This window comes from Paramisgurnus dabryanus, chromosome 17 (assembly GCF_030506205.2).
Source record: "Paramisgurnus dabryanus chromosome 17, PD_genome_1.1, whole genome shotgun sequence".
NCBI lineage: Eukaryota > Metazoa > Chordata > Actinopteri > Cypriniformes > Cobitidae > Paramisgurnus > Paramisgurnus dabryanus.
Genome location: NC_133353.1, coordinates 12,450,747 through 12,470,020, shown reverse-complemented (window position 1 = coordinate 12,470,020; position 19,274 = coordinate 12,450,747). Strand labels below are relative to the sequence as shown.

General features: G+C 37.0%; 1 protein-coding gene and 1 long non-coding RNA gene across 3 annotated transcripts in view; one reads left to right on the top strand and one right to left on the bottom strand.

Moving 5' to 3' along the window:
• The window catches only part of slc8a1b (solute carrier family 8 member 1b), a 92,866-nt gene that overhangs the window by 33,800 nt on the left and 39,792 nt on the right, over positions 1-19,274 (bottom strand). The gene's annotated exons all lie outside the window — the stretch shown is intronic.
• On the top strand, positions 2,006-5,311 carry LOC135787479 (uncharacterized). The gene is made up of 5 exons (XR_010547069.2): positions 2,006-2,302; positions 4,060-4,116; positions 4,248-4,311; positions 4,590-4,651; positions 4,811-5,311. It is a non-coding gene; the product is annotated as an uncharacterized lncRNA (long non-coding RNA).

Sequence of the window (19,274 nt, the reverse complement as noted above, 5' to 3'; positions counted from 1 at the left end):
CATTCATACGCATGGAAATGCATCAGACTGGAAACACAAGCTTGTAAGAAGATACTTCACATTTCGCCATATACCAAGATGTCTGGTGAACTTTGACCTGAGAATTCATATCACATGGAGATATGTGACCATTAGAAAACTAGTACATCACTGCGTGACCTTTCAAAGCAAAGATGAATGAAAGTGCTCCCATACAGTATCCCCATAACCATATTCGCTGTAACATTTGAAAAATATTTGAATGCTCAAAGTCTAGTGTGATCACCCTGTTATGCTTGAAACAAGAACAATTCAAAACACACATTACCTACACAGTCGTCAGTACAGTAGAAGATTGAACGTTTAGTTTGGAGATACTGTCGAGTATGTGAGAGAGCTGAGATCAGCAAACCTCTTACGATGCCTCTCCTCTCATGGGCGTTCTGTCTGACTGATGTCATAGGTCACACGGTGAGAGCCACAGAGGGAGAGTGTTTTCATCGCTCCAACTGTATATGCAAATATCTGCAACAAGGTAATTAAAATCAACGTATAATGAAGTCATGCTTGACCAGGGATTTAGAGCAGAAGGGAGAGAGTTACAACCAATACGAGACAAGGCTTCCCCTGATCCTGCAAAAGCCTGTTGTGATCCACCATGTCGAAAAGAGATATCCCTTCAGGGCCAGTGAATCTGGCTAAATCTCATGGGACTGAATGCAGTCAGGGTAAAGCCCTAAACTGGAAATCAATGTGACCTTGAAATGCTTCCAGGTTGCACCATGGGGACTGTCATGGATTTCATTTCAATACTGGTTTATTCTACTTGTGCATGAATTTATATCATCACAAATGAAAAAAAAGGCTATTTTTGAGCAGCTGTCAATTGGGAAACTGTTTGCCCGCATAATGGCACCATCTTTAGCAGGGTATAGCTGCCAAAGCTAACCAGCCAAACCTTGACCACCTGGTTGGCAGTCATTGAAGCACAGTTATAGGGTCTGTTCCTGTACTAAGTGCTTTGAAATGTACTTTGGGGAAAACATACCTCTGCTAAATGGCAAGTAATGGTAGACTGCAGTGCATGCTATGGCATTTAAGTTATAATAAATAGCTTATGCTAATCATGTCAACACTCTTCCATCACAAATCACAAGATTTTCCACGGTACAGAGCAGTTGGCAAATCAAAACTGCAACAGAGAAAATATTAAAGGGTGGGGTTTGGTTATGTCAATCAAAGTTTCAAGTTGGACAGAGGTAATCGGATGTTGATGTCATAGAGTTTGTTTCCCGAAAGATTTGTGAAGTCATGGCAACTGTGCTGTTTTGAGTAATGGGAGGAACATCTCCACTCCAAACTTTTAACAGGAAATGTATTGTTATCGTTCTTCTCTACTGGCATCTTTCACTGACCTATTCTTGTTTCCTCTCGTCTTCAACTTACTTGTGAGGCTTTAGCGTTTGTATCTGTTACTGTACCACCCACATACTACACACACGCACGCACGCACGCACACACACACACACACACACACACACACACACACACACACACACACACACACACACACACACACAAAGCTATTACTCATCGAAAAATACACACATGTACACCCAGACACAAATGCATTATAAGAGCTTGTGTCAGTTTTTTATTTCAAAAGGTTGCTTGAAAAGCCAAAGAAGCTCTCAAGAGATGAAATGAAATAAAATAAAAGCACAGGACAAATAAATAAAGGCAGACTTGTGTTTCCATGGCAGCTGCAAATGACATGTCTTCTCACACATGTATACATACATATTAGGGGTGTGATGAGATGTCGTACCAAGAGATATCGCAATATTAAAATGTCACAAGACTTTTTGTCGAGGTGAAGAGCTGTCTCGTGATATGAGCAAAAATGTTAAGTTTGTGGCAAAACCAAAGCTTGCATTTTATTATCCTGTCTTCTACTATATGTGTTTTTTTTGTTTAGGTTTCCAATAATGTTCTTTTGGGAATTCTGAGGCATGTAGGGTCACTGTTAGATGTCGCTGTAGATTTAGCAGTACATTACTGTAAAAATCCACAGTACTATACTGTATGTATACATTACAGTACAGTACTGCAGTTCATAATGCATTCTGGGTAAATTTGTTTGAGCGGGAAAATTTTACAGTATATTTTGGTCTTGATGTAACCTTGCTGTAGCCATTGCTGTAATGTGCCAGGTGGACTTGCAATAATCAGAGAAAGTGCGCCAACGTCAAATCACACAGACAGAGGGAGAGCACAACTCTTGGCTGCAGCTGAAGGAGGACGATTGATTTCTGTCAGTTCGGTAAGTTTGAAATATTTCTGTTTCATGAAAACTTAATTTTTTGTTTAAGAATGTTGTCAATAGTTTGTCACAATATTGTTTTAAACGTGCAATGAGAGAAAAAAACGGTCGCCAACAAAGTTTCAATCTCCCTCAGAAAGTAAGCTAACGTTACACACAGATGTCTACCGCTGCTTTAACTCGCTTTACACCTTTTTTAATGAATATAGTGTTGTTTTAACTAAATTATGAGGGTTTTGGTGAGTTTATATTGTGTTGAAAGTGTGGTGACAATGAAACTATTTTTAACGAAATGGACAAAGACCACCCGCCAGCGCGGTCTTGCGGTCGCAGCATAACGAACTCCTCCACAGAAGTGAAAACAAGAAACCTCATATTTAACTGGATACATGCATCGAACTCATCGCAGCTTTAACTTCGACCAAATATCATTCAGACCTGGGCTCATCTTAAAGGTTCTCTAAGCGAATTCACGCGTTTTAGACCATAAAACATTTTTTGTTACATACAGCAAACATCTCCTCACTATCTGCTTGCTTCCTGTCCGCTGATCAAACTGTAAAAAAACGCGATCTCTGTAGACACTCCAGCCTCCACAAAATGCAATAATAACAATCTGGCCAAACCTACACCAGAAACCATAACAAAGTGTTCTAACCAATAAACGCCAAGAGGGGTTGGGTTTGGGCACGTTCATGAAAGCACGGAAGGGAGGGGGAGGGGGAGGAGTTAACTACTCTCAGTTTGTTTGAAAACACATTTCAAAAATCAACACACAGATTCGCTTAGAGAACCTTTAATATCAGATGAACGAAAGGGATTTCCGCGCGTATTGTTGTTGTTATTATATTACGGTATATCAGCAAAAGCAGAGAATATCTTCTCTAAAGCGTTTTACACGTCCAGTAAGTTGTCCAATACATTTTTATGGCATATTGTTTCCACCACTTCAGATGCATTACACGCTGTATATAAGTTTCCAAAACACATCAAATCAATGCACGAAAAGAGAATGGGCTCCGCATTTACGTACCTTTGTCTTCTCGTCTCTGTCATCTGATCCTTCATCTCTGGATGAAAAATAGTCCATTATAACATCGTGTAGGAAACTGGCATCACCAGGATTGCTCAGATTTAGGCGATCATGTTTATCTTTAAAGTGAGCAACTAGCTACTAAAAAAAACTTTGCGTGAAATAGCGTGTTACACCGCAGCCGGTCCGGGTAAAACATTAAAGGGACAGTCTTTTTACCTTATCACTATAAATCGCTATTTTCTGCACTAAACGAGACATTTTCAGAGATTTTCTGTAGACAAGATGTTATAATTAAAAAAAGACTTATTTAGATATTTAGATATAATATATAATATAACAACTAATATATATATATATATATATATATATATATATATATATATATATATATATATATATATATAATATTTATATATTTGTTTTACAACTGACTTAACACTTACAGTAATGTTTTATTTGTTAGCATAGCATGATATTAGATTTAAACACTTAATAAATTTTTAAATCAATCACTTTGTCTCTGCACAATGAACATTATCAAATATTATTAATGTTGTAAAATATATTGTTCATTGTTAGTTCATATTAGCTAAGGCATTACCAAATGTTAAGGAATAAACTCTTATAGTAAAGTGTTACTAAATTTTCTTTTTCCATTTCCTTCACAATGTCTACTTATTTCTATGGCTAACAGATTTTGTAACATTTGTCTTTTTTACAGTCTTACCATTGCTTGTAAGTCGGATTGGGTAAGATGGATCATCTTTAAAGGCACCAGGCAAGTACATGATGTACAGTTACAAGTCATGTATTTTTTCGACTGCAATATTAAATGCTTTCACGTCACATGCAAAATTACACAGGAATGTGGCTATTTGTAGTTTACCTGAGTGTCATTGCACTTTTCAGGAGTTAAGGCAGATGTGGAGGCACAACGTGTGATACCAGACACACACCAAGCACATTATGTTCGGTAAGTTTGCACTTTACCACTACAGTTTCTTTAAATACCCATGTATACACTCATTCACACACAACACTGTAACACGACCATACACAACATGTACAGAATTGTCTTAGTTTGCCATGTAGAAATATACAAACAGAAATATTCGGACTTTGGTTATAAGAAATTTAATTTTATAATTGTATTTATTTAGCAGAGGTGTCCCTGGACTTTATTGACAAAACATTTTGTTTTCAGAATAAAAAGTTGTGTCCAAATCAGTAACAATTGTACTTTCTGTTCAGGACATTCAATCATGACAGGATCCAGGTGGATGCTGTCCATTGAGAAAAGAGTTTGTTCAGCGGTAAGTGAATCTTCTGTATTTTAATGTAATTAGGTGTGGAACAGTAGAATAAGAGCAAAAGGTTTCAGAATAGGAGTAAATTCAAGGCTGAGTTTAATTTTTTAAGAATCTTTTTCTATCTTATATTTGTTGACTTAATGTTTATGATATTTCTAACAGGTTTCTGGATAGAATTAATTCCAAAGATGGGAAAAAGTGCACATCCAGACAAGGAGCAAGCAAAAAGACAAGGAACTTGGTGCAGAGAAAAGCTGTGGCCATTAACCCCCATGTGAACAGCTTCATGCAGTCCCTGATTGAGTTCGAATGGACGACTTCAAAGTAAAGGCCACTGTGGTCTGTCTGCCACAGTTTAATGCATTTATTTTTAGTGTTAAATGAAATTTAAGTAGAATATTTAAAACTATGGGCCAGTGTTCTTTTTACCACAGTGAAATGTTACCTTTTAGTCGATGATGGACTTTAAACTGAAAACTTCAAACTATGGAACAGTGTTCTATTTGCCAGAGTTAAATATGTTACAGCAGGGGTCTCCAAACTTGTTTATACTTGTTGATTTTATTTTATGTTACTTGATTATATGTTTATTATTGTTTAAAATCTTGTTTTAAATATGTTTGTTTCAATTAAATGTTTTTTTAAATAAAATTTTGATACATACATTGCTTGGATTGCCTTAATTCATTATGTTTTAATTTAGCATTTTTACCATATTAATAACTATAGATTTAAACCTAAATCTCTATCTATTTTATATAATATTATTGTATTAACTGTAATAAGTAATAAATAGTATTTATGGGTCAATATAGACATTACAGTAAATTACTGTAAAAATAGACTACTGTAATAAAATATTGTAAAATTACAGTACAGTACTGCTTTGTAACTATACAGTACTAGTTTGTGTACTGTAAAATGGTATTACAGTACAGTACTGTAAAACCAAAATACAGTAACTTACTGGCAACCGTGCTGCCAGTACCGTACTGTAAAAATACAGGGAAATCGTTAACAGTGCAGTTAAAGGCAGGGTGCATGATCTCTGAAAGCCAATGTTGATATTTAAAATCGCCTTAACATACACACCCCTACCCCAATAGAATCTGGACCTTCTTTTGATAGACCCCACACATACACAACCCAGGCAACGATGTCGGTTAGTAGACACGCCCCTTACTGCTGATTGGCTACAAGTGTGTTTTGGTAATCGGCCCGACAGTCTCCCTTTTCCAAAGTGTTTTTCCAAAATCACGCACCACGCAGGGTCATCTGCATTTTCTGGATCAGATTTGTCTGGAATTGATAATGTAGTAAAGAGGATATTAACTCCTGTCAGTATTGCATTGGGGGCTAATCTTCCAAACATGGTAAGGAGCGTCACATTTCCAGGTGAGGTATTCAAACCAATCACAACATTCTAGTTAGCTAGCCAATTGGAGCACACGACCCTTTTCAGAATGATGAGCTTTGTACAAAATCAACGTGTTTCAGGGAGGCAGGGCATAGAGGAATAACAATAATGTACGGTATGTGGAAAGTAATGGGTTTTTTGAACTATAAACCACGCAAACACATTGTATTACTCCAAATACACAAAATAACTTGTGTTCTTTAAAAAAACTTGTGGTGTTCTTTAAAGTCTATTTAGCTTGCTCACAAAATTATAAAATTTTTATCTTAAGTGGTCCCTGCCTGCCAGTTTCATATCTGATATATATATATATATATATATATATATATATATATATATATATATATATATATATATATATATATATATATATATATATTGTTTGTTTATATATTTAAAGAAGAACATTTTCTGGAAGGCATTAAACTTTAGTGAAAATCATAAAAAATGCGGCCGCTGACTGTCAACTTTTTTTAAAACGCTGGTGGGGAAAGAGTTAACATACAGTGCTTAAATGTATTAGACCACCACCGAATTTGTGGCACAGCTGCCCAAAACTAAGAGTATTGGTGATGTTTCTGTAATGGTTAATCCACCAGTATTTGTAAGCTTTTTAGTCACAGTAAATCAAATTTTGATGCTCTCTCTTTCTTCCTATGCAGAATAAATGACAGCTCAAGGTATTTTAGAGTCGGGTAATGACCTTTGACTTTTGAGAAATGATCTATTCAGCACTTGTTTTTTCATTCACCGCATGATCTAGCGGCACTAGCCATGTGAACCGGGCAAAAAAAGGATGACAGGGAAATAGAGGGAGCGAGATACTGTAATAACCGTAGGAGGTAAGAGCGGTTCACAGGACCAGGCTTTCAAAGAGAAAGAAAAGAAGAAAGAAAGGTAAAGGGAAGGTTGCTCTGCTGGAAAATGAAGCCGTAGAAGGAGTTTGGGAGTTTTCAATAAAGCTCCGCTGAAGGTCCAATCAATCCTTCAGAACTGCAAAAAAAACACAGCAACCTTTGGGACCACAAACCTCCTGATGGGGTACATTAGACGTGTGTAAGTGTGTGTGTTTAGGTCTGGCAATAAAATGCCCTCAGAAATGTACAGCAGTGAAATACATTTTTTTTCAATGTATAAATTGAATTACACTAATAATACAAATAACTAATAGAAACATTTGAAGTGCTCATCAAAAACTGAGCACAGTCAAAAAATCCTGGGTTATTTTCTACCAATTGTTGGGTCAAATGTAAAAATTTTCTGGGTTAATTAAACCTATTGGGGTCGTCCCTTTTTGGCCCAATGCTGGTATGAAAATATGGTTAAAATATGTGTGTGTCCTCACTAACATAGCCTATAAATCTGTGTTTGTGCACCTACTGAACATGCATTCATATAAAATATGACATATTCAGGACACATTTGGGAAGGGGTCGATTACAGGTGATGAAAAATAGCTAATGAAATAAAATCTGCAGGGATATTACACTCATACTTGAACTAAACAGACCTGGTTGTACACAAACACTCTTCAGTCAAAAGCAGCACCCCGCTAACACAAGTGCTAACAACAAGTGCGTTTGACTTCACAGGGTGCTGCAAGAACCGACAGGCGGATGACAGCGAGAGTGATTCAAAAGCACATTCCTTTGTATGATTTCTCAAATTGCTCTGGCGGTACTTTTATGTTTCTTGCAGTGATGCAAGATGAGAACACACCTAAATAAAACGACCAATGTATCCAATGCTTGAGAGGAAAGAAGGGAAAACTGTTATTAAGAGTCTGTGACAGCCGTCAAGCAAACTGTGGAGCAGCTGTCTCTCTCCGTCTCTGTGATAAAAACCCACACACACAAGCTACCTGAAAGGGGACATTTTACAAGACTTTTTTAAATAAATCTTTGGTGTCCCCAGAGTATGTGAAGCTCTAGCTCAAAAAAACATTTGATCATTTATTATAGCATGTTAAATTGCCAATTTGCCCAACCAAAATAAAATCCGCAAAGGAAAACCTGAAAGAATTATGGAAAAGCAGGGAGAAAATGTGTGCGCGCATCAGTCAATTCCAAGGGTGTTTGACCAGATGATTGAAAGGTGGTAAGCTTTTTGGTGACAAACCTGTCTCTACTTGAAAAAAAGAGGTGTAAGAAGCCCTGACCTCTTCTGAAGCTGTTGCTTGCTCGTGTGTGTGTTGTGTTTAAAGGTGAATCTGTGTCTATCTGTGTGAATAATACAAAGGAAGGTGCCCAGCTGTGTGTTTATAGTTCAAAAGTGAGACTATCATCTCTGGCACACAAACCCTTTAGGTCTGATTAGTGTCTTACTTTGTCCACCCCACTGTGCTCAGTCAAACATCCTTTAGGACTCATTAGTCTCAGCTTATGTCCAAGCTGCTGTCACTTCCACCTCTCATCCACCTAACACCTTGGCTGCAACCCAATTTCTACTGTATACACTATCTATATACTTTGCTGATGATAGGAAAGTGCTTTTGAACATTTAAAGATGGATTGTTGATACCACATACCTGTTTGTCACATGACATTTGCAATTTTAGCAAAACATATTAGTTTATTTTTAAATATGTCCACCTATCCCAACTTATAATACAGTATAGGGAACTGCAATGAATTGTTAATAATACTGTAGTACTCTATATAAAGCATATACACTCACCTAAAGGATTATTAGGAACACCTGTTCAGTTTCTCATTAATGCAATTATCTAATCAACCAATCACATGGCAGTTGCTTCAATGCATTTAGGGGTTTGGTCCTGGTCAAGACAATCTCCTGAACTACAAACTGAATGTCAGAATGGGAAAGAAAGGGGATTTAAGCAATTTTGAGCGTGGCATGGTTGTTGGTGCCAGACGGGCCGGTCTGAGTATTTCACAATCTGCTCAGTTACTGGGATTTTCACGAACAACCATTTCTAGGGTTTACAAAGAATGGTGTGAAAAGGGAAAAACATCCAGTATGTACAGTCCTGTGTGCGGAAATGCCTTGATGATGCTAGAGGTCTGAGGAGAATGGGCTGACTGATTCAAGCTGATAGAAGAGCAACTTTGATTGAAATAACCACACGTTACAACCGAGGTATGCAGCAAAGCATTTGTGCTCATGCACAACCTTGAAGCGGATGGGCTACAACAGCAGAAGACCCCACCTGGTACCACTCATGTCCACTACAAATAGGAAAAAGAAGCTACAATTTGCACAAGCTCACCAAAATTGGCCAGTTGAAGAATGGAAAAATGTTGCCTGGTCTGATGAGACATTCAGATGGTAGAGTCAAAATTTGGCATGAACAGAATCCATCTTGAACATAGACAGAACATGGATCCATTATGCCTTGTTACCACTGTGCAGGCTGGTGGTGTAATGGTGTGGGGGATGTTTTCTTGGCACACTTTAGGCCCCTTAGTGCCAATTGGGCATCGTTTAAATGCCACGGCCTACCTGAGCATTGTTTCTGACAATGTCCATCCCTTAATGACCACCATGTACCCATCCTCTGATGGCTACTTCCAGCAGAATAATGCACCATGCCACAAAGCACAAATCATTTCAAATTGGTTTCTTGAACATGACAATGAGTTCACTGTACTAAAATGGCCCCCTCAGTCACCAGATCTCAACCCAATAGAGCATCTTTGGGATGCGGTGGAACGGGAGCTTCGTGCCCTGGATGTGCATCCCACAAATCTCCATCAACTGCAAGATGCCAACATATGGGCCAACATTTCTAAAGAATGCTTTCAGCACCTTGTTGAATCAATGCCACGTAGAATTAAGGCAATTCTAAATTCTATGGTGTTCCTAATAATCCTTAAGGTGAGTGTATATAAAGCATATATACATAGATGCACACTTAATAACAACAACAACTGTTTGTTTAAATTAACCTTAAAAATATACATCTTTCACCCAACCATAGGTTAAAACAAACTCAGCATTTTGGGTTAAAACAACCCATCATACTTTAGGTCAGAGTTAACCCAAAATTGGGTTCGTTCAAATTTGAACCAACCAAGGTTTTGTGTTCTTTTAGGCTCAAATCATTAAATGAATAAATCTATTCTTTATTTTATTTTTAAGTGGCACTCCCTGCATTTCATCGACTTTCAACACCGATATTATGCAAACTGTTATGTCGCCCAGGACTTCCCACAATCCCACAGCCCACAATCCCTTTATAAGGGCAGAATATGTTAAAAATCACAAACATTATGCTTCACGGATTGCACTTATCCCACTTGGATGCAGCTAGCAGTCAAATCACCTCCTCACCTCTACGGTCCAGTCTGAATGAGAATGAAGTGTGACAGCTGGTTGCGGGGGCGCGCTGAACAACTGCATGCTCACAGACTGCTTCCTACCAAACCTGAAATGCTATGGCTACATGCTGAGCATATAACCGTGCCATCTGTCAGGTTTGTGGAGGACTGGCATCACTTTGGGAAGGATTTTAAGCATGGCTAATTAATTCAAAACTGGCTTGTTAGCGTGATTGATAAATACAGTATAATAAGTTTCAGCAGCATTTGTTAACTGTCTTGTCATGTCAGCCACTGAAGCTGTTCAATAAATCTGAGCGTCTTTCAAGATATGAATTAGGAGTTTAACTGCTTGATATATTAAAGCCCTTTAGATGTATAGAATAAATTATATTTACATACTGAAGAATCAAGAGCATTTAGATCACTGGCCTTATAGCTCATCTACATTCAATCTAACTGAAGTCTTATTAAAGATCCCAAACTCTCAAACAGCTGTGACATGCCACACAAAAAGCACACAGCAGATGTGTATGTGTGCGTTTAGTTATAGGCCAAAACTGCTTCTCTCTTCCGCTTGATTACAGAGGCCACAATTATCCTCCACTCATTTCTCCATCTGTTCTTACAATACGCCACATCGCTCCTTCTCCTCTGTTACACAAAATGAGCTGCTAAAGTAATATACATGAAACATAAAGAGTATGTGTAGTTTAATCAGTGCATATATGATGACAGAAAGAAAGAAAGAAAGTGAGAGAAAGAATAACAGCATGTACTCAAGATGACAAGTTTATCCACATCCTGATGATGCATGTTATCCCAGCATGCTTTAGGAATGTTTCAATAAGAATCTTGTGTGGTTAAAGCTGTCATACAAAAATATCCTCTATATGATGTCAACATGGTCAAATTTCACACTACTGATTTTCCATCAGTTCTGACTTTTGGACACCACAGTGCATCGAGTTAAACAGAAACTTAATGCATTTCAGAAAGCTGAACAAAAATCATTATACAAATGAATGACCCTTCAAAAGCGCTCACTGTTAATTAATAAGCAATCCATTTTACTGCCTAAAGCTTCAGAAACAGAGACCAATCGTGTGTCTTAGTCATCTTCCTAGGACAGTATATTGTGCAAAGTAAGGACACTGGCTCACTACGCCTTGGTACACTGATTACTTTTTCCTGTGATGTACTCGTAAACCATCACTGTTATTTATTTACAATAGGCAAAACCAATATATGTGAGTTTTTCTTAAGCTGCTTAAAGGAAAACACCACCGTTTTTAATATTTTACTATGTTCTTACCTTAACTTAGACAAATGAATACATACCTATCTTTATTCAATGCATGCACTTAATCTTTGTACAGCGCGTCGTGAATGTGTTAGCATTTAACCTAGCCCCATTCATTCCTTAGGATCCAAACAGAGATGAAATTAGAAGCAACCAAACACTTCCATGTTTTCCCTATTTAAAAACTGTTACATGAGAAGTTCAACGTGATGCCCAGCCGATGCGCGACCAACGAACACCGGCTGAACCAGTTTAATCCGCTTACCCGCTTCCTATCCCTACTGTGTCTATATATATAAATATATATAAATTTCTCCCAAGGGTTTTTGTCCTTCTAGGAGTTTTTCCCACCGGGTTTTCTCCTAGGGGGTTTTTCGTCCCAGGGAGAGTCAGCCAACTTTGGCTTAACTTAGCACTTTACTGTATACGTTACATTATTAATACGCTCGCTTGTACGGCTTAACCTTAGCCGCTATATTCTACTTCTTATATTATCTATTGATTTTCTGTGTTCTCCTCTACATCTACTCATGGAAAGCTGCTTTGCAACAATTAACAATTGTGAAAAGCCCTATATAAATACAATTGAATAGAAAAAAAAATGAATAAGTATGGTGGAACAAAATAAAATGTGGTGATTTTTTTAAGCATATAAAAAATAAGAATTATATTGTATGGCAGAAAGAGCACTTGGTTTGCAGCACTTCGACCTCGGGGCGCAGTAATATTGACAGAAGTTTGAGCGAGAGGGGGTGTGGTGAGGAGTGATGATGTTACTGCACATCAAGGTCGAAGTGCTGCAAACTAAGCGTACAAAGATTAAATGCACACATTGAAAAAGGATAGGTATGTAGTCATTGTCGTAAGAACAAAGGTAAGTTGAGGTAAGAACACAGTAAATTATTGAAAAATGGTGGTGTTTTCCTTTAAAGACAACTATGAAATACACTTTGACTATTTTTTGTATATCTTTATAACATTTCAGCCCAGCGTTAAATTTATATGTTCCCTACCAGTCCTACTTAGCAATTATATATATATACATTAATGTATTTATTAATTGTATGTATTCTATATTTTATCATGTAATATCACGTTTTAGCTGGCTCATGGGATTTCAATATGAGAGCTTTGTTATTTGGAATTTGTTACATGGTTTTCAGTGAGCTGTAAAGCTGTGGAAGTTTTTATGTGGGATGAACTTTTGAGTGCACTGTAATGATTTTGCGATTGATAGAGCTTTTTAAATGACCAGCTCCCTCATCGGTGCCATGAATACTGAATAAGGGCAGATTGAGATGCACCCATAATAAATAAAATAGAGAGCACCCATAATAAACAAAAATGTGTGTGTGTGTGTGTGTGTGTGTGTGTGTGTGTGTGTGTGTGTGTGTGTGTGTGTGTGTGTGTGTGTGTGTGTGTGTGTGTGTGTGTGGAGGGGGGAGTTCCAGGAACTGTTGTAAATGGAAAATGCAGATGACCTTTGCTCTCTTTGGAAAATGGCAAAGCAAAAATTTGAGGATGATATCTGACCACAGGTTGACCTCTGTTTTGATCTTTGACCCGAGACATCTGAGTACATTGTTCTGCTCTATTCTGATCTACTGTTTGGTAAGGTAGAGGAGATTCTCAGACACTAATATCATTAGAGGCAATATCTATTCATTCACCTTATTTTGTTAGCTGTCCTCTAACAGGCTGTTTGTATTCCTAATAGACTTACAGTCTTATAATTGATACAACCTGCAGTTCTCTTGGATACAGATGCTTAACTCTTGTCTTTCTTCGGGCTGTAATGTTTATTGTGAACGATTTGCAACCCTGAAGGCTCAATTAGCTTACTAAGAGAACAGCTTTTTTTAGTGTGCCTAAAAAGAATGATCAAATGCATACTTTTCTGCTAAGGTGTTTGTGATATTGCACTTAAACGAATGCAGATTGTTATTGTTACTTGGGTCAAATGAACAGAAACGGAGAAAGCAGAGAGTAGGGCCGTGCAATTATAACAAATTGTGATTATCACTGTTGATTAATAGACTTTACACTTAAGTTTTGAAATGTTTCCGTGAAGCATCTGTGTGGTAAATTCTAAACATCCAAAACTAAATAATATAATGTAAATAACAAATAATTATGGGAGTTATGTTTTTTAGTAAAAAATTCAAAACAAGTCAACGTCAATTTTAAAATCTCTGATTCATCACTGTATTTGGTGCCAAAACATGCTGCCAAAAAGCACAGAAATGAGCACAAATGGACTGCTGTAATTGAGGCTTTTGGCGATTAGGTAATTGTTTCACCCATAACTGTAATCCCGATTAATTGTGTAGCCGTACCCGACAGATGCAGGATACTATAAAAAGATTTCCATATCAATGCAATCCGTGTTTTTTTTAAACTAACACACAACCAATCAACAAGCAACTCTCAATTAATTCCTAGAGCAGAGATTTACAGCTGAAAATGAAAATCTAACAGATGCTACCAGATGTATATCATCTCTTATGGCATTGTGAGGAAGCGCAGGCTGGACGCTAGATGAGTTAATGTCAGGTCAAAGGTCACAAAGTGACCTACATTTAATCAGAGCCAAGAGGTCAGAGCCATTAAAAAGAATGAGGGAATTTCCCAAACATACACACGGCTGCACACACACTTGCACAGAAACACACACACATATAGATGCAATGGAATTTATACTGAAATATTGACATTATCTATTCCCAACCTCTGAAGCCAAACCTTACACAAACCTGTTGAAAATGTTAGAAGTGGCATTACAAAACATGCTATGGCTGATTTATGACTGTACTTTAAGGACATTTTCAAAAATGTGACCCTACAAGTACAGTCAAATCTGTACACAAAAACATGCATACCCAATTTCCGTGTTTGTGTGTGACCAATAAATATTTCCACAAGGTCAAATAATGAATGGTATTATTATCTTTGTGATGACATTTGGTCCCGACACTGTATGATTACCAGGTCTACACATGCACACACACACACAATCTCTAATAAACTTGTAAAATAATTGTAAAGTAATTTACAAACTCCAAGCAAAATCTGTTTTATCACATAAAAAAGATCACAAAAGTTGCATCACAGATTTTATTCTGCATGGTGGGTGTAAACCGAGAAAATATGGGGACTGTATGTAAACTTGTGAGAACAACAGTGCATTCATAAATCACAGAGTTTATAATATTTCATTAGTTGTGAAAGCATTAGTGTGGCTGCGAAGGGCGATAAGAAGTATAGATCAGGCAGATTGAGGAAGAGCACAATCGCTGTTTGCATTCGTTCTCCTCTGATGACTCTCTCTCTCCCTCTCAATCTCTCACCCTGTCTCAGGCAGCATGGTAAAAAGACCTTTTGGAGCATTCAATTCAGTCTTTTGTGGCTGCTGTCAGCGTTTTAATTGAACCAGGCAGAGATGAACAATACCACAGAGAGTTATGGAGTGTGCGTGTTGAGGAAACGTTGAGGGAAAGAGACATTTAGCCAGGCTGAGAGAGCTATGTGCTGTGAGTCCTCTTGAATCGGTCTGCTTAAATGAATTGTTTGTCCAAAGATGAAAAATCTATTATGATTTACTAACCTTGTGTAATACTAACCCTGTATGACTTTTTCCATTCGAGGAACAAACAATTATGTGATAGTATATGTTTAAGAAACGTCTTTTTTAAAGGTGCCCTTCCTCTGTCGTTTTTATTGTTTTATACTGTTGTCTGAGGTCTACTCATGACGTTTGCTTGGTTTTTACATCCAAAAACATCAAAAGCAATAAGTAATAGGCCATTTTGTACCCTGATTTTGAAGCTGGTTAGAGAAATGATCCGTTTTAATGGGCGGGCTGGATTGACGACTTGGAAGTAAATGCCTACTGCTATAATTGGATAAAAGTTTTTCGTTCAAACTAACTTTCAATTTAATCTCATGTGTAATCAGTTTAATGTTAAGTGAGTGTCTTAAGACACAGTGTCTTTCTTACACACGCATATTTTATCATAAACCCTTTTGACACACACACGCATGTCTTTTATCGTAAACCCACGCACAAACACACACACACACGTGTCTTTTATCGTAAACCCTTTCGATGCGCGTGTAGCAACGCACGCACAAACACACACACACACACACACACACACACACACACGTCTTTTACATAAATCCTTCGATGCGCGTGTTAGGAATTTGAAAAATTAGGTTATTGAAATTTGTCTCTCCTTGTGATGTCATAAGAAGCTCTTATTATAATAATACCACTCCTTAATCTGAACTATCCAACCACAGCACTGACATTTAGTGCAGAGAGAAAAAAAATAATTGACAGCACAATTGAGTTTGAATTGCATCAAACCACTATCATTGTGATCAGTGTTGGCACTTCATCCGCTCATTTGCATTTTAAAGGACACACCCAAAACGGCACATTTTTGCTCACACCTACAAAGTGTCAATTTTAACATGTTATAATAAATTATCTATATGGTATTTTGAGCTAAAACTTCACATGTGTACTCTGGGAACACCAAAGATTTATTTGACATCTTAAAAAATAATTGTGACATGGCCCCTTTAATAGTTTATACATTGATGTTAAAGCTCACGTAACACACGCTGTTTCTGCATTTCTGATATTAATCTGGAGTACCTATGGAGTAGTATGACATCCTTTATATCTCTGAAGAGTCTTTAGTTTAATCAGATTTATAAAAGAAAGATTAGCTTTACCGAATCTTTCCGATAACGTACGAAAAAATAAAGAAGGAGGAGTTATAACACGGGAGGAGCGAGTACGAGTCATGCAACACTATACAACACTGTTTTAACTTATGATTCACTACATGTTCGTGTCATTTATATAATATACACGCGCCTATTTCCAACATAATACAGAAGTCTTACTTACCGCGTGTAACTCGTCATGAAAATCCACCGCATCAAACACACACACGCAAAACTCCGCTGCTAATCCGGATAATAAACTATATCCATTGTTTCCATAAGGCTGGATGTCTTCTCCTTACATCCAAAAACACACTTCTTGTTGTGCCATTGTTGACTTTTGAAATTAAACAAAGCTGAGTGGCGTGATAAGCTGTTAGCAAGCTCTAGCGTCTCCCGCTGACTGACGGCTGGGCGGGGTTTTCCAGGGGAAGTTTTCCGGCGGAAGCCCATATAAAGAAGTGATACGTATCGAAAACCCCTGAAACGTCAGTTAGAACCGTAATCGAAAAAAATTAGCCGAAACTTGTACGAACCCTGGCGAAGTGCATTCGGCACAGAAATACTCTGAAACACGCCCAACTGCATTTTTGACACTTTGCCTACATTTAGCATGAGGAAACAACTCTATAACTGTGTTAATAAGTCAGAATGCTTGAAATACCATTAAACCCCCCCTTTAAGCTGCAGAGAACTCTATAACTACTATAGCTTCCAGCATATGCAAAACAGCCAGTTATATCAACAACAGCCCGACACTTGTTACACAAAAGAAAACATTTTGAAACAACATGAAGATAAGTAAATGATAACACAATTCTTTTCAGAATAGCCTTGTTCACAGAAAATACACTGACAATGCGTCCAGGAATATTTCTGTGATCATCCACACTGCAAATGATTGTCCGGAATCTGTGCATGCATTCATACACATACCATAAAGATCCGATAAAGTTTGCTATTTATGCATAACCATAAATTCTGGTTGCGATGACACACGCATCCTTAAAATGGCATCCCCTTACGGCATTGTTTATACATGTTGTTCACACGGAATGCTTTGCAAACATTTACAGGACGTGGTTGTGTTTAAACAGAAGCCGCTCTGCCAATTTTACAGAATTTTTTGGGGACCAACGTGTTATGTGAATGGGGTTTATGAAACATCCATTTAAAGGAATAGTTCACCTAAAAATGAAAATTCTATCATCATTTACTCACCCTCAAGTTGTTCCAAACCTGTTAAATTTCTTTGTTCTGTTGAACACAAAATAAGACATTTTGAGCAATATTTGTAATCAAACAGTTACAGTTTTTTTTATTCGCTTTGGTACTATTTTCACAAGTAAGGTGTACATTTTCAAAACTCTTAGTGCAAAAATCCAAACTGATCACACTTGTAACGCAGCTAGTCATTCTTTCAAAACCTGATGTAATGCTTTCAGTGAGTTGCACATGTTTTCAGTCCACATAGTCATTGTTTCAAATACAAGATTATTGTAATATGTAATGAGAACATTTGGTTTAATCACCGAAACACAACGGTATGATCTTCTTTCAGTTTAGTACTTTTAACAATCAGTTCATCCAACAGCAAACAATGCAAGATACATGTTTCAAATGAGTCTTAATAGTGCTGAAATTAATATGCTACAGTACTAAAAAAATACATATTGCTGTACACAGTTTCACATTAGGCACTACACTTACATTACTTACATAATCTATCATTTCCAAAATATCCATCACATGTGTAATCAAGTGAAGGATCAATGAAGACATCCTCTACAATCATTTGAGCAAATTACAGTAGTTTTTTTCAGATATAATTGTAACATATGTATACTTTCTATAATGTAACTGAATGAAAACATAAAATTTAGTGCACACATTACATTACATTACAGTAATTTGGATCGAGCCTGTCTTGAGCATTTGGCCGTAGATTTTTGTCCATCTCTTTGACCTCTCTGTGGGTCCCCATGCCCACCTCTCTGACGGATCCCTTGTCCACAAGATCTTTTTATTCCTTGCTATCTATTGTGCTTCATGTTGAAATAAATTGCCAGTGTTTACACCCCCACTTTACAGTACAGTAAATCTACTTTAATGACCAACAATGGTTACCACTATGTAAAATCAATTAGCAATAAAGAGTATTTTAGTATTATGTGTGGTTACACATAATTTATATGTTCGTACAAACACAGGTTTTATTTTTGTAGTTCTCAAAATCCATATACTGTATATTGCTGAAATGAAAATATATAGGTTTACCAAATGGTTCAGTGATTAACCATTAAGATCATTTGGATTTAGTGATGGTCAAATGTATTTACACAAATGAGATGAGAAGCATTTCAAAAGTATTGTGAGCATTGCATTGTGAAAGACAATTACTTCAAATGAAAGATATTTCTTTGATGACACAATGATTAAGTGTGGTGAAAAAGTGAATGTATCATTTTGTGTGTTGTACTAAGTCAATTGAACATATGATTAAATGTTTGAAAAAACTGACTATTTGATGATCTGCCTAGAGTTTTGTACTAACAGTTGTGAAGTTTTACCACATACTTGTGAAAATAGTACCAAAGCGAATAAAAAAAACTGTAAGGAGCACCACTGACCTCCACAGTATTGTTTCCATAGCGCTCTTGGTTTCGGCTTGATTACAAATATCTTTCATTGAGTTCAGCAGAACAAAGAAATTTATACAAGTTAGAGGGTGAGTAAATGATGACAGCATTTTCATTTCGGGTAAACAATCCCTTTAAAAGTGCAGTGTGTAATTTTAAAAAGGATCTCTTGACAGAAATGCAAAAAATATACAAAATTATATTACCAGTGGTGTATAAAGACCTCTCATAATGAACCTTTATGTTTTTA